A 17303-nucleotide genomic window follows, 5' to 3' on the forward strand; every position below is an offset into this window, starting at 1 on the left:
CTCCAGCCCCTCTACCCCAAAGGCACACACACACACACACTGGACCCCTTGTAAAAACAGAGTGCTGAAAATTGGCTTAGATAAGTAAAGCACAGTTAAAAGTTGCAGATTTTTTAACTGAGCACATTTTTGGCACTAGGAACACACTATTTAAAAAATGAGAGGTTCTTTAAAGACCAAAGAGAGATAAGTGAACCCATCATAGGACTTTCGAAAAGTCTGTCTTAGCAGTTTATTAGATCTATTTTTCCTTTTCCATTTACTGGTGAGTTTCAATTCACTTCAACTAGAAGAGTCAGGTTCCTCGTTGTCTTTTTATGTCAACTTTGTACCTAATAAGGGTCAATATTTAGCTGTCACAGTCACTGTTTGTCCTCGTATTTAGCGCCACTGTCTGAAGGGGTAGCAGTGCTGAACGTATGGACACTGTAGATACCACACTCGTATTTTCTTAGTAACATAGTAGATGACGGCAGAAAAAGACCTGCACGGTCCATCCAGTCTGCCCAACAAGATAAACTCATATGTGCTACTTTTTGTGTATACCTTACCTTGATTTGTACCTGTCCTTTTCCGGGCACAGACCGTATAAGTCTGCCCAGCACTAGCCCCGCCTCCCAACCACCAGCCCTGCCTCCCACCACCGGTTCTGGCACAGACTGTATAAGTCTGCCCAGCACTATCCCCGCCTCCCAACCACCAGTCCTGCCTCCCACCACCGGCTCTGGCACAGACCGTATAAGTCTGCCCAGCACTATCCCCGCCTCTGCCACCCAATCTCAGCTAAGCTCCTTAGGATCCATTCCTTCTGAACAGGATTCCTTTATGTTTATCCCAAGCATGTTTGAATTCTGTTACCGTTTTCATTTCCACCACCTCCCGCGGGAGGGCATTCCAAGCATCCACTACTCTCTCCGTGAAAAAATGCTTCCTGACATTTTTCTTCTCCCCCACCCCTTTCCACCACCTCTTATTCTCTTCAGTCTTCCATATCATTTGACCCCCGCCCCCCCTCTGCCAGAGATGATCCACAGAATGAAATGTTCCAATTTCTTTTCTCTGATTTTATTTATATATAGTTTGGCAGATCAAAATCCCTAGATTGGACCCAACATAGGGGGCAAGGCAGGGGGTGGGGGACAGGTGGGAGGCGGGATATGGGAGGCACAAAACCAAAAGTTGGTCCGGGGCACCACAACCTCTTAAATTGGCCCTGGAAGGCAGGTGCTGAGAAAGAGGGGAACAAGGCAGGAAAACAGATGCTAGGAAAGGAGGGAGGATGGTGAGGACACGGGGATGAGGAGAGAGAGAGAATTTGGAATTAGGTGAAGGAATAGCACAGACCTATAACTTGGCTAGGTAACGGGTAATAGAACGGGATCATTAGCCAGGAATTAGATCATGGAGACTTTAGCAAGTGCTGTTTCAGTTGAATGAAGGGGGCGAAAGCCAGATGGAGTGGATCAAGAATAGCTTGAGAAGAAGGAATGTCGAGGCAAAGACGGTGGACAAGCACATTCTAGTATCTTGGATAGAAAGGGAGGAGGGAGATGGGGCGATAGTTGGAAGGAGAGGTAGGATCCAGAGAAAGCTTTTTGAGGAGTGGGGTGAGTACGCATGTTTTGAAGGCTATCAGGACAGTCGCAGTGGAAAGGGACAGATTGAGGATATGACAGATGAAAGGGGTGACAGCAGGAGAGTAGTGTTGAGTAGATGAGGGGGATAGGGTTCATTTGGGCCGGTGGTCAGTTTTGAGGATGAAAGAAGTAGTAAAGTTTGTTCTTCAGTGATTTAAACATAAAGGAATCCTGTTCAGAAGGGAATAGATCCTCAGGAGCTTAGCGAGATTGGGTGGCAGAGCAGGTGGTGGGAGGCTGGGCTAGTGCTGGGCAGACTTATACAGTTTGTGCCCTGAAAAAGACAGATACAAATCATGGTAAGGTATACACAAAAAATAGCACATATGAGTTTATCTTGTGGGCAGACTGGATGGACGTGCAGGTCTTTTTCTGCCGTCATCTACTATGTACTATGTGTGATCAGATGAAGGGAGCAGGTCTTTGAAGGGACATGAGAGTGGGTGAAACAGTGGCGTAGCCAGACCTAACATTTGGGTGGGCCCAGAGCTAATATGGGTGGGCACTATGTATATGGGTGTGAGTAGTGTTCTTGGGACACTCCTAAATAATGCCTTAGAGTGCACTTGATGACAGATTTTTTAATAAACAGTCTGCCCAGCAGTTGTCCTGCATCAACATAAACCACATACATACTTGGAACCTATGTTACAAACTTAATACCACCAGTTCTGAACACACAAATACCAATAACAGCACCTTTAAAAAGGCAGCAGTGAATATACACAACAGCAATGTGTTCCATTGGAACAAAACAGACAAGTCAGACTGATACAGATCCCATTCAAACCATATGCAAGCAGAATCTCTCACCTGGGTCACATGCAGAACACAGATTAACCCTCATCAATTGAGAATAGAGGACCAAAATTTTGAAATTGGCCTGTAGCTCAGAATCAGCCTTGCCCTTACCTACCCCCATCCCTCTCTGTAGCCCAGCATCAGCCCTACCCTTCCCCCCCCCCCCCCCCCCCAATCATCCCTGTAGCCATCTCCCCTCCCCCCAACCCTGATGCACACCAGCATTAAATATAAAACCCACCAACATTTATATTTAATGTTGGTGGGTTTCTTGGTAGGGGGTGGTCTCTGTAGTGCCCAAGTTAAAAAAAAAAAAGTTTTATATATGAACACTTTTTTAACGTCCTTGGCACTACAGAGCCCACCCCCACCCAGAAACCCACCAACATGAAATACACAACATTTTTGTTTAAACCTGGTATTCCATATCATCATGCTGATCAATCCATAGACTGGTGGGTTGTGTCCATCTACCAGCAGGTGGAGATAGAGAGCAAACTTTGCCTCCCTATATGTGGTCATGTGCTGCCGGAAACTCCTCAGTATGTTCTCTATCTCAGCAGGTGGTGGTCACACACAGCAGCAGCTCTGGCTAGGCCTCCAAGCCTAATTTTTAGGTTTTGTTGAGTGCCTGGGGTTGAGGGCTCTTCTTGAGCAAGTGCAAACCTGGTGGCGCCAGGTCCCTCCTTTTCTCCCCCCTCCCGCTGGCTCCGTTTAAAAAAAAAAAAAAAAAAAAAAAATTTGAACATCCTTAAAGGCGTTTATTTCGACGTTTATTTAAACGTTTATTGCAGCTACTCACTGGGACACCAGGTCGTTACAGCTCGGAGCGGACAGCAGGTAATTTTTACCTTTTATAGCGGGCAGGGGGTTCCCCGATTGGTCTCCTCGTGGCCTATGGCGTCGGAGGGCGAGGGCGCAAAGAGTCGCTCCCCAGATCGCGTGTGCGCTTCCAGAGGGGATGCGGGGGTCTTAAAGTCTGATTCGCCCTTGTTGGGTGTCAGTTTCGTGACCGCTGAGTGTCCCGGTCCTTCCTCCGGTGTGGCGGTTTTTCCCACCATAAACGCCCATCCCCCGCGGCTCGCCTCCGCCATATTGGCCGGCCACGCGGCTCGGACGGCTTCTTCTTGGGCCGCCCTTGAGGTGGGAGACATTGATGCCATGAACGCCCTTAATTTGGGCGACGGCACAAAAGCGGCTAAAGTTAAGCGCCGTTCTTCCCGCGCGGCTCCTTCGCGGAGTGTCGTGCCGGACGCCATCTTGGATGCGCAGCATGTCTCTCCCCCGCTCTTGCGAGCGCCGGTTGAGGGTGCGTCTAGGGCTGTAGCCCAGGCTGCGGAAGTGCACAGTATGCGGGGTTTCTCCCCCCGAGTTTGTTTTGCTGCTGCATCAGGCCTTCCTTATGCAAACGCTGCCCCTGCTCCCTCGTCTGGTAAAGAGGTTGAGGCCCCCGGAGGTAAACGCCCTCGGGTTGATTCCCAGGCCTTGGAGGACTTTGTCTCCTCCGATGTAGATGAGGGCAGCGTATCTGAGTTCTCCCAACGGTCCTTTGCGGATTCCTTGGAGGAGACGGATCCCCGCAGCGCGGCTCTTTAGCTCAGAGGATTTGCCCAACCTGTTAATGCAGGCCATGGGCATTTGAAGATTTCCTCTCCGGAGGACGTCTCTCCCTCAGCCCCTGTTGGCTCTGCCATTATGCTGGGGACGAAGCGCCCGCATAGAACCTTCCACGTGCATGATGCCATGCACACCTTAATTTCGGCTCAGTGGATGTCCCGAAAGCGAGCCTTAAAGTGGTTAGGGCTATGTCCCGCCTCTATCCTTTGCCTGAAAGTGAACGTGAGGCCTATCTGTGGCCTATCGTGGTTTCTTTAATCACTGCGGTGACTAAGAAAACGGCGTTGCCGGTGGAAGGTGGCATGGCCCTATAGGACGCCCAAGACAGAAGATTGGAGGCGGCCTTAAGGTCGTCCTTTGAGGCGGCTGCTTTAAGTTTGCAGGCCTCAGTTTGCGGCTCCTATGTGGCCAGGGCGTGCCTGACTATGGTGCAGCGGGCTTCCCCCTCAGATCATTCCTTGAGGGCTGATTGGCCGGCCCTGGAATCGGGCTTAGCCTATTTGGCAGACTTGCTTATGATGTCTTGAGGGCCTCAGCTAAAGGCATGGCTCAGACAATCTCTGCGCGGCGGTGGCTTTGGCTGAAGCATAGGTCTGCTGACCACGCCTCTAAATCCCGCCTGGCTAGATTGCCTTTTAAAGGCAAGCTGCTCTTTGGGGTCGAGCTGGACAAAATCGTGACCGATCTCGGCACGTCTAAGGGCAAGAGGTTACCAGAGGTCAGGGCTCGGGCTAGTGCTCGCCCCGGTACCTCCAGAGGACGGTTTCAGGAAGCCCGTCGGTACCGCCCGGGCAGGTCGGGCTCCTCTGCCCCCTCTTCCTTCAAGAGGAAATTCTCCCCCAAGCAGCATTCCTTTCGCAGAGACCGCCGTCCCGGAGGGGCTCCCTCCGGTCCTCCCCTAGGGTCTCGTACCCAATGACGGGGCCTTGGTCCACGCCCCAGTGCAGATGGAGGACGGCTGTCCTCGTTTCTGGGCGAGTGGATCACAATAACTTCACACGCTTGAGTGCTGGAAGTCATCAGAGACGGCTACAAGCTAGAGTTCTGCCGACCCTTAAGAGACGGGTTTGTACTCTCTCCCTGCAAGTGTCCGGTCAAAGCTGTGGCAGTGCAGCAGACCTTGGACAATCTGATCCGCCTGGGTGCGGTCGTTCCGGTGCCAGAAAATCAGCTTGGGCAAGGGACGTTACTCCATTTACTTTGTGGTACCAAAGAAAGGAGGTTCTGTACGGCCTATCCTCGACCTCAAGGGTCAATCAGGCTCTTTCGCATGGAGACCCTCCGCTCTGTTATAGCGGCAGTGCAGGCAGGAGAGTTCCTGGCATCCTTGGACATCAAGGAAGCGTACTTGCATATTCCCATCTGGCCTCCTCATCAAAGCTTTCTGCGTTTTGCAGTACTGGGCCGACACTTCCAGTTCAGAGCCCTCCCGTTCGGGTTGGCTACTGCTCCGCGGACCTTCTCCAAAGTAATGGTGGTCATCGCGGCCTTCCTGAGGAAGGAAGGAGTACAAGTCCATCCTTATCTGGACGACTGTTGATCCGAGCCCCCTCTTATGCAGAGTGCGGCAAAGCTGTGAACCGGGTGGTTGCTCTTTTGAGCTCCCTGGGGTGGATCATCAACTGGGAGGAAAGCCAGCTGCGCCCAACTCAGTCCCTGGAGTATCTGGGAGTTCGATTCGACACCCAAGTGGGCAGAGTGTTCCTGCCAGACAATCGGATTGTCAAGCTTCAGGCTCAGATGGACCAGTTCCTAGTAGCCTCTCCTCTTCGGGCTTGGGACTATGTGCAGCTGTTGGGCTCTATGACGGCCACGATGGAAGTAGTGCCCTGGGCCAGGGCTCATATGAGACCACTACTACACTCTCTGCTGCAGCGCTGGACTCCGATGTCGGAGGATTATGCTGTGCGCCTTCCCTTGGACCCAGCAGTGCGCAAGGCGCTGAGCTGGTGGACGCAGACAGACAAGTTGTCTGCAGGAATGCCTCTGGTGACCCCGGAGTGGATTGTCGTCACGACGGACGCCTCTTTGTCGGGCTGGGGAGCCCACTGCTTGGGAAGGGCAGCGCAGGGGCTCTGGTCTCCTGCAGAGGTAAAGTGGTCTATCAACCTCCTGGAACTCAGAGCCATTCGGTTGGCGCTTTTGGAGTTCATCCCGGTACTGGCGTTGAAGCCTGTACGGGTCCTTACGGACAATGCCACGGCTGTGGCCTATGTCAACTGCCAGGGAGGTACCAAGAGCGCCCCTCTAGCCAAGGAGGCCATGAATCTATGCCAGTGGGCGGAAGCGAACCTGGAACAGCTGTCAGCGGCCCACATTGCCGGAGTCATGAATGTCAAGGCGGACTTTCTCAGTCGCCATACCTTGGAGCCCGGAGAGTGGCAGCTATCGGTTCAGGCGTTCTTGGACATCACGAAGCGCTGGGGCCAGCCGAGCCTAGATCTGATGGCGTCATCGGCCAATTGCCAAGTGCCGCGCTTTTTCAGCAGAGGACGGGAACCCTCGATCCCTGGGAGTAGATGCTCTTCTCCAACAGTGGCCGACACAAGAGTTTCTCTATGTGTTCCCCGCCCTGGCCCATGTTGGGCAGGGTGCTAGGCCGGGTGGCAAAGCATCCGGGCCGGATAATCCTGGTGGGTCCAGATTGGCCCAGACGTCCCTGGTATGCGGACTTGATCAGGCTCTCAGTGGACGAACCTCTGCGACTGCCAGTGGAGCAGGGCCTGTTACATCAGGGTCCCGTGGTGATGGAGGATCCCTCCCCCTTTGGTCTTACGGCCTGGCTATTGAGCGGCAGAGTCTGAGGAAGAAGGGCTTCTCAGACAAGGTCATCGCCACTCTGCTAAGAGCGGGGAAGCGCTCTACTTCTACTGCTTACGCCAGGGTTTGGCGTACCTTTGCAGTGTGGTGTGAAGCAGGTTCACTTTCTCCATTTACTGCTCCAATTTCTTCAGTGCTGGCGTTCCTGCAAGAAGGTCTGGAGAAAGGCCTGTCGCTCAGTTCCCTGAAAGTCCAGGTAGCGGCCCTGGCTTGCTTCAGGGGCCGCCTGAAGGGTGCTTCCCTGGCTTTGCAGCCAGATGTGGTGCGTTTCCTCAAGGGAGTTAATCACCTGCGCCCTCCTCTGCACTCAGTGGTGCCTGCGTGGAATCTCAACCTGGTGCTAAGAGCCTTACAAAGCCGCCTTTTGAACCCTTGTCGAGGGCATCTCTGAAAGACCTGACGTTGAAAGCAGTCTTTTTGGTGGCTATCACTTCAGCCAGAAGAGTTTCCGAGCTCCAGGCACTCTCTTGTCGAGAGCTTTTTTCTGCAGTTCACTGAGGCAGGAGTGACTATTCGCACAGTGCCTTCCTTCCTACCCAAGATTGTTTCTCGCTTCCATGTGAGTCAGCAGCTCTGTCTCCCTTCCTTTCGTAGGGAGGACTACCCAGAAGAGTATTCTGCTCTCAAATATCTGGATGTGAGACGGGTCATCATCAGATACTTGGAAGTGACCAATGATTTCCGGAAGTTGGATCATCTGTTTGTCCTGTTTGCAGGTCCTCGTAAGGGTCTGCAGGCTGCTAAGCCTACAGTGGCAAGATGGGTCAAGGAAGCCATTTGCAGCAGCTTATGTGGCCGCAGGGGAAGGTGCCGCCTATCCAGCTGAAGGCTCACTCCACTAGAGCTCAGGCGGCCTCGATGGCAGAGGCCGGGTCCGTCTCCTTGGAAGAGATTTGCAAGGCGGCAACTTGGGCTTCGGCCCATACCTTCTCCAGGCATTACCGCTTGACTGTGGCTGCTCGGGCGGAGGCCCGGTTTGGAGCTTCAGTGTTGCGGTCAGGGATTTCTATGTCCCGCCCTGGGTGAGTACTGCTTCGGTACATCCCACCAGTCTATGGATTGATCAGCATGATGATATGGAAGGTAAAATTATGTATCATACCTGATAATTTTCTTTCCATTAATCATAGCTGATCAATCCATAGCCCCTCCCAGATATCTGTACTGTTTATATTCTGGTTGAATTTTAGGTTCAAGTTTAGTCTTCAGTTACTTCAGGAGGACTTCGTGTTCAAGTTTTTTCTCTTGGATTCTTCAAGAGTTGAGACGAGTTTGTGTTACAGTGAGCTGCTGCATTCCTCTCCCCTCCGTTTTACGGGGCTGGATTGAGACTTAAATTCTGCCGGCACTCCCTCCCGCTTCGTGCGGCTGTAGGGCAGCTTTGTACCCCTCCCGCTTCGGCGGTGTTAGGGTCAGTCAGCTCCTCCCGCGGTTGCGGTTGCAGGATAAGCCAGATCCCCCCGCATCGGCGGGGTGGTGTCCCTCCCCGCTCCGCGGGGATGAGCTGGACGGATTCCCCTCCCCCACTTGTGTGGGGATGAGCTGGGTTAATTCCCCTCCCCCGTTTCGGCGGTGGTGAGCTGGGCAGAGTGTCCCTTTGTGGGTGTAATTCTCTAAGTGCTGAGTCTTGCGGATGGAGCTTTGATATCGACATACTGAGGAGTTTCCGGCAGCACATGACCACATATAGGGAGGCAAAGTTTGCTCTCTATCTCCACCTGCTGGTAGATGGACACAACCCACCAGTCTATGGATTGATCAGCTATGATTAATGGAAAGAAAATGATCAGGTATGATACATAATTTTACCTTACACAAATTAAAACATTTTTGTTACCTGGTCTTGAGCTTCCTATAGAGATCTATTGCCCCAGATACGTGTGCACCTGGGATTCCAGGTTCTAGGAGTTCACTGCTCAGTCTGCCTGGTAGGGGGGGGGGGGGAACCCGAGCCCTGAAAGATCAGTGTGCATGGGCCTCAGGGGAGACATCCGGTAGGTGCATGGGCCGCAGGGGGGCAGGCTGTGTGTGCACCAGCTGTGGAGGAGGGGCAGGCTCTGTGTGACTGAGCTGCAGGGAGCAGACTTTTGTGAGAGTGGGACAGGCTTGCTATCAGCCTGCAGGAGCAGCCTTGATGACAGCAGATTATAGCCCCATACCAGGTCTCCCAAGATGGGTGGGCAGAAGAACCTCTCCCCGTCCCACAGGTGATTTGGTCTCTCCTTCTCTCACCTGCATTCCATATGGTCTGTCAAACATCCCCCCTCTCCCGTATACCTTTTAAATAGCAGATTTTCACCAGCAGCGAGCAGCAACTAATACACACTGCTCACGTTGGCCCCACACCCTTCCCTCTGATGCAACTTCCTGTTTCCGCCTAGGCAGAAATACATCAGAGGGAAGGCTGTGGGGCCGGTGCGAGCAGTATGTATGTCACTGCTCACTGCAGGCGAAGATCTGCTACTTACAAGGTATGCAGGAGGGACACTTGTTGGGAGTTTTCGGCTGGTGGGGCTTGGGGATCCCTGCCAGCCACTTCATAGGTGTGCTGCTACTGGGTGGGCCTGGGCCCACCCAAGCCCACCCTTGGCTAAGCCACTGTTCCACATTCTTCTCAACTTTTTGCTGCAAACCCAAGATTTGAGGACATAAAGGCTTCCCTAAATCAACAATTAAGTTCCAAAGATTATCCAGAGTAACTTCAGACAGTCTCGCCAACATAAAAGAAGCACTTTGCATTGCAGGTACCCGAGATGATAAGGCAATGCCCTCGAAATCCTGCCAATACAAATACATTTTTAAACCTTCACAATCATGTGAACACCAGTAGTTAGCATCCTCAGCTAACTATGTCATATTTATGTATGAGTTTAAAAATGCCCCCAGACCTAGCAGGCATAGGCAGTTGAATGGAGTGGGCCAGATTGGGTTATTTCCAACCAAAAATGTCCAGTTGTTCCTACCAGCAAACACTCTTACCCCCACCTCCAGATCTCAGCGAACACCCTCTCCACTCCTTCTCAGACTTCTGCCCCTTGTTTGGCTGCTCACTGTTTCCTGCACTTTCGGTTTGCTTAAGGAGCTGAAGGCATTAGCAGTGAAAGAGTAGAAGATTTACAGCAGTAGCAGCAGCAGCCTGCCATCTCTTCATGAATGTTAGCCTAATGACTCTGGGGGCAGGCCAGGGTATTAATGCAGGGTGCTGGCTGATAACATGAACACTGGTGATTCCACCTCTTATCCTATATGGGCTGACACAACACCATCACTTTCTTGCAAAGAGCCTAGGCAGGGCTGCTTAAAACATATCCGACAGGACACTGCCCCCAACCTGCCCCTGCCTATTTTTAATTCAGTTTTTGTCTGTCTGGGAAACATAATAGGCTGCAGTACCAGCTCTAGCCACAGGGGGCCAGTGTTTCCCAAACATGGAGAATGTGAATATTAGATTCTGAGATTAGGCATTTTTATTGATAAAGCATCATCAATGTACATAACACTTCACAAACAGAGTTGTTGTGATAAAGATGCATGTTAAATAAACAGATGTCTACGATAAGCAATGACTAGACAAGTCAGTATGGGAAGCAATATAGTGAAATATGAGTTGCACACAACAATTCTAACAATGGCAGTTTTTGTATCCATCTCTGCTGTGAAAAGCTCGCACTGTTTTTAATTAGATTGTAAGCTCTGTCGAGCAGGGACTGTCTCTTCATGTTCAAGTGTACAGCGCTGCGTACGTCTAGTAGCGCTATAGAAATGATAAGTAGTAGTAGTTTTTGGGATTCCGGAATCTTGCTACTCTTTGGGATTCTGCACGGAATCTTGCTACTCTTTGGGATTCCGGAATCTTACTACTGTTTGGGATTCTGCATGGAATCTTGCTACTCTTTGGGATTCCGGAACTTTGCTTCTCTATGTCCTTATCCCTTAATTGTCCTGTTTGTCTGTCCTGATTAGATTGTAAGCTCTGTTGAGCAGGGACTGTCTCTTCATGTTCAAGTGTACAGCGCTGCGTACGTCTAGTAGCGCTATAGAAATGATCAGTAGTAGTAGTAGTCTTTAAATATTAAGATATACTAAGGGATGAACAACTCGCAAGGGAAAAGAAGAAAGTCCCACCGACTTCTCTTTTCCTTGTCTCGGATTTTGTCACTAGATAAGCAGGAACGGTTGGGCAGATGACCAGGAAGCTGCCCTTGGGCAAGTGCATGGTTTAACAGGAATGCATGGTGCTTCTGGGCAGATACTGCAGTGGGAAGTATTTATGAAGCCACCAGGTGGCAATGGAGTTTGTTGACAGGAAAGTGAGCTGGGGAGTCCTACATAAGAAGAGTGATCTCTGGGGTGGGGGAAGGGGGCAAAACTGCCAGGATCTTTAGGAGTGGGGCAGGGGAAGAGGAAAAATGAGTAAGGCCATTAGATTTGCAGATGATATAAGATTATGCAGTGATTAATACAGCAGAGGGTTCTAAAGAGTTGCAAGGAGACTTGAGAGACTAGGAGACTGGGCGTTTAAATGGCAGATAAACATTTAAATTTGAGAACTGCAAAGAGATACACATAGGGTAAAATAATCCCAACTCCTGGCACAAAATGCTGGGTGATGAGTTCAGACTCATCACCCATGGAGTCCTTGTGAACAGTACGCTAATATTTTCAGCCCAGTGTGCCATAGCTGCCAAAAGCAAATTTTAAAAAATTATATTTTATTTAGAGATAATCCAAAAGGAATCGAGAATTAAAAGTGGCCTAGTGGTTAGGGTGGTGGACTTTGGTCCTGAGGAACTGAGTTCGATTCCCAATTCAGGCACAGGTAGCTCCTTGTGACTCTGGGCAAGTCACTTAACCCTCCATTGCCCCATGTAAGCCCCATTGAGCCTGCCATGAGTGGGAAAGCGTGGGGTACAAATGTAACAAAAATAAAATAGATACTATTGGAGATTCTACATGGAATGTTGCTACTATTGGAGATTCTACATGGAATGTTGCTATTCCACTAGCAACATTCCATTTAGAAGGCTGCGCAGGCTTCTGTTTGAGGCTGCGCAGACTTCTGTTTCTGTGAGTCTGACGTCCTGCACGTACGTGCAGGACATCAGACTCACAGAAGCAGAAGCCTGCGTGGCCACATTGGTGATCTGCAAGGGCCAACTTCTACATGGAATGTTGCTACAGTGGAATAGCAACATTCCATGTAGAATCTCAAATAGTAGCAACAGTGGAGGAGTGGTTAGGGTGGTGGACTTTGGTCCTGAGGAACTGAGTTCGATTCCTGGCATAGGCAGCTCCTTGTGACTCTGGGCAAGTCACTTAATGTAAACCCGCACTATGATGTCATAAGTGCGCTCACTTGAAGGAACAGGCTCTGTAAGATGTCACAGTGTTTTCCCCGCAAAATGATCAGAGCCTTTGCCAAACCAAGGAATTGTTACAAATCAAAATTTATTTAACTAATTTCAAATTATTTCAGCATTTCAATTTCTTTCAGGTGTTAACAGAAATTCTATTTCTTTTCTTTAATAGCAATCAATAACAGCTTGGAACTACTTTCAAACAATACATCAGATAAGTATTCACCTTTTTTACCTAAAATATTGAACAATAATGTTAAAGTTATTTTTTCTATGTAAAGGACTGATTCTTTGTGTTATTTATTTTGTTTCTTTCCAGGTCTCACAGTCAAGAACCCAAAGGTAAGTATGTATGTAATCTTTTAATTGAATTAAATCTTTTGTCCAAAGCTCTTGCTGGTAAGTACTTCGCTGCAAGACAGCTGCAAACCTTCCTCAGCCTTCTTCTCTTTCTTGCGTTGGAGCTCGCTTTCCCGGTCCAGGTTATTATGGACGTGGACGATACCTGATCTTTAATTAAATAAAAAGGAACAAAACCCTGGCTCCCTGATGAATATAAGCAGAAAATTCTGGGAATTTAAGTTACAACTGGTGGCCAATTCACTAATTTCAAAATAACAGGTAAGTATTATTCCCTTTCTCTACTCTGATCTCACTGTGTTTCCCTCACTAATAATGAGAAGGCTATTGTTAACTTTAATTGCTCTCTCATAGCCAGGTCCACTCACTCTCAAAACCGTACACCTTTCTCTCCCTTACACTACCCACATCTGCAGGTTTCTCTCACCCTCTAGCACTCAAATCTTCCACACCCCTGCAGCACGCCTGCCATACAGTAACCCCTCTCACTCACTAGCACCCAAGTTCCACTCACCTGCAGCACCACTGACATACAGGTCTGACTCTCTCAGAAACACAAGCACTTCTCCCACTCTAAACTCCCAGTTCTCCACACACCTGCAGCACCCCTAGCATACAGGTCTGTCTCTTCCAGTGACACAAACTCTTCTCACTCATTAAATCTCAAACCTCTCACACACCTGAAGCACCCCTAGCATACAGGTCTGTCTCTTCCAGTGATACAAGCTCTTCTCACTCATTAAATCTCAAACCTCTCACACCTGAAGCACCCCTAGCATACAGGTCTGTCTCTTCCAGTGACACAAGCTCTTCTCACCAGGGTTGCCAGGTAGAAATTTTTTTTTCCAGCCCAATCCGGGCCAGAAACCAGGCCAAAACCCGCCCAAACACAAACCCCGCCCCTGACACCCCCACCCCCGCGTCACCCGGCCCCCCCCCCGCCATCACCGGCCTCGCCTCCCACGTCATCGGACCCGCCTCCCCGTCATCAGCCCCGCCTCCCACGTCATCGGGCCCGCCTCCCCGTCATCAGCCCCGCCTCCCCGGCATCGGCCCCCGCCTCCCACGTCATCGGCCCCGCCTCCCACGTCATCGGCCCCGCCCAAAACGTCACTAACCCCCCCCAAAAACGTCACTAACCCCGCCCCCCGCGGCCGAAAAAAATCAAAAAGCCGCCCAAAAGCCGCCCGGAAGCCTAAAAAAACCGCCTAAAAAACCGCAAACCCGCCGCGGCAAAAATTTCCCGCGGCGGGGCGCGGAAAACGCCCAATTGGGCGGTAAAACCGCCCACCTGGCAACACTGCTTCTCACTGTCTTACAGACTCGTCTCCCCTAGCAACAGCATCACAGCTTGACCATCTGACCCACAAGGACCAATCAGCTGCTGACTTTCAGAATGTCAGCTAACTTTTTCAGTTGAGAATCTAGGCACATTCTCCATCTTGAAATTCATTTTTCCCATTAAAGTATATGGGAAAAATGAATTCCATACAAAATACATAATAAATCACATTATACTTTAACAAAATTGCACCACCATCCCAGTCACATTTTTCTGAATCCAGTCCACGTTTTCTTTTTGTTAAACCATTAATATACACCATTTTAACATATTTTCACCCAAAACCCCATAAAAGTTTTACCAAAAATTACCAAAATTTCCACATGTATAAAGTCACACGTGCACTCTCAAACCCCGTCGTCGGAATTTTAAAAAACACTTCCAGAGCAGCGCACGACTCTCCGCACTGGAAAAACCTAAAAATCCCTTTAAATTTACTTTTAAAAATTTTAAAGTACACAACTTATCTAAACAGATCCCCCAGACCCCCCAACCATTAAAATAATAATTTTAAACATTTTTAGGGAAGGCCCCGACAACAAATACCTCAAAAAGCTAAAAATTAACCCAATTAAATTAAAGTAAGGCCATAGGACCTCTTACCTTGGCCCCCTAACGTGTACCCTGGAGTCAAATTACTTCCTGAGGGTCCCGGTATCCCTCCGACGCTCCTCTTCTTTTCTTCGGGCCAAAATCAAAATCGAGGCCCAGGCTTCATTTTGCGGCCTACGGGAGCTCCAGGCCCTGATCGCGCATGCGCGCGCGCACCAGAACCAGCGGTTTTTCCCTCTCCCCAGCTCCTGCCTGAAATCGCGGTGGCGGGCCACTCGCGTTTTTCGTTGCTGCTCCTGCCTCCTGCCTCCTCTTCTGCCCCAGGACTTGCTCAGGTCCCGAAATGGGATCCAGAACATCGGAGCAAGCCTGGGGCCTCTCGAAAAGCACTGCCCACCAATGAGAGAGCCTGCTGGATAGGCCCAAATGACCCAAAGATCGTCGGACCACAGAAGGGGTCACAAGAACCGAAGCATTTAAAAAAAACCAAAATGCCTCCCAGACCCCGGAGCAGCCCAGGATCACAAGTAAGCCCCTTTAAAGGGACTACACTTTAATTTTTATATATTTTTTTAAACCCTTTACATTAACCCTCCATTGCCCCTGGTACAAATAAGTACCTGTATACAATATGTAAGCTGCATTGAGCTTACCATGAGTGGGAAAGCAAGGGGTAAAAATGTAACAAAAAAAAACCTGAGAATATCATTATGCCTCTGAATAGGTCGATGGTAAACATATAGATAAGTTTCAGAGAAAAATGATAATGGCAATGAAACGCCTCCCTTATAAAGACAGACAACACAGGTTAGGGCTCTTCAGCCTGGATAAAAAAAATGACAAAGGAGATATGACAGAAATGTATAAAGTCATAAGACTGTAATGTTACATAGGGAATGGCTGGTTTATTTATTTTATTTCATCCATTACATTTATACCCCACATTAGCCCAAAATAGACTCAAGTTCAATGTGGCTTACAAACAAACAATAAAGTGAATAAAATATAATAATGTAGAGAACACAAATTACAATAACATCGAGAAGCGAATTAATACATGTGCAGTAAGTAACCAGGGATTTAGACTATCTCAAGAACAAACAAAGAATTAAGGGTGGATAGGTGAGAGCATGATTAGGCAGGACTAGATGGGAAACCAGATTAAGAAAAGGGTGTGGGTAAAGTTCAAATTACAGTTCTTTGTATTCAGTCTGAAGAAATTTTGTTTTAGAAGACTTCTAAAAGTTAGGTAATCATCTGTAAACCTGATTGATTTAACATTTCAAACACACAAACTTGAAGCATGCTTATCGCGGGGTGGGGAGGGGGGAGCAGTGCAGCAGGGCAGTGTGTGGCAGCGAACAGCGCTGGATGAAGGCGTCTACTGGCAGGGCTTGGGCATGCCATGCGGCTTGATAAAAGAGAGACCCTTAATTCTTTCCTCTTCAGCACTAGTGCAAAAGCGCACACATCTGATAACACATTAACATATTTTAAGATGCATGAATTCTATTATTGCTTTTTTTTTTTTAGTCTTTTTTTTTAACGTTTTATTTATAATTTCTTTATTAATTTTCAGAATAAACAGGAGCTCACAATATGATCCCAAGTGCTCAGCTACAAACATGTCAAACATGAGCTCACATGCAAGAGACAACAACCAAGTCCAAACTGAGAGAATAATGAAAAGAGGAAAGAGAAGCGGAAAGAGAGAAAAAGAAAATGGAAGGGGGGAGGGAGGAGGTTACAAAACAGAGCATATGGCATATACACCTAGTTCAACACACACATCATGTGACGGAGTTGAAATAGGATACTAACGGCAACCATTTTTCTCTATACTTAGGAAAACGAGGTGATTTCTTATTGCTTTTTAGTAAATAGGTCCGATTTACAGAGGTAGAGTGTAACAAGATACTGGCTGCGGAAATGTTTTTTCATACCAGCCTAGCCCAGACCATCTGTTTCTCTGCATATAATAGAAAAATAAAACTATGCCATTCAGGGCCATTCTGAAAACTATGCGAGGAAGACGAGGGCGTGAAAATCATTCCCTGTCCATTGTCTCCCCTGTGGGTGGCCCTGGTACAGTAGGCAGAATGTAGCCACTAGGGGGCGTATTGCATTGGGCATGATTCAGGCTCAGGACCTGCCAGCTATTTGATTTCATTTAAAACTTTCAATAATTTATTATTTATTTATTACATTTGTACCTCACGCTTTCCCACTCAAAGCAGGTTCAATGCGGCTTACATAGTAATTGGGATTACAAAGTATTTGTGGAGAGAGATAAGTTGAGTATTATCGGAGTAATAAAAGAAATGGGAATGTAGGAATGCAGGGATGAGGGGAGCAGAAGTATGAGCCAAGGGTACGTGAGCAATTGGAGGGTAGATGAGGCGGAGAGGAATGGGCAAGAGTGAAGGGAGTAGGAGAGGTGTGAGTAAGGGTAGGTGAGCATTGGGGGAGGGGTCTGTTTTACATGTTAGGATGTTGATGACTGACTTGTTTACTTCTTTCTTTTCAAACATTTCTTACACTATTAAATTACAAACAAATCAACTGAGACAGTTAAAAGCCTGCAGTCAGGACTCTTACCATTCAATTATTATAAGCTGATATAAGGATATTAATATTATAAGCCGATATAAAGATCTTAAAAGCAGTGAAAAACCTTGGCCATAGAACTTTGCTTTTTCAGCTAACGATAAGCCTCTCATTGTCCCCTGATCAAAGTATAATCAGTTTAGTGCAATTTGTACTGCCAGATATAATAAAGTGGCACAATTTAAACCTTAGGAAAAATTGTTTGCTTGT

Source organism: Microcaecilia unicolor, chromosome 9, assembly GCF_901765095.1.
Source record: "Microcaecilia unicolor chromosome 9, aMicUni1.1, whole genome shotgun sequence".
NCBI lineage: Eukaryota > Metazoa > Chordata > Amphibia > Gymnophiona > Siphonopidae > Microcaecilia > Microcaecilia unicolor.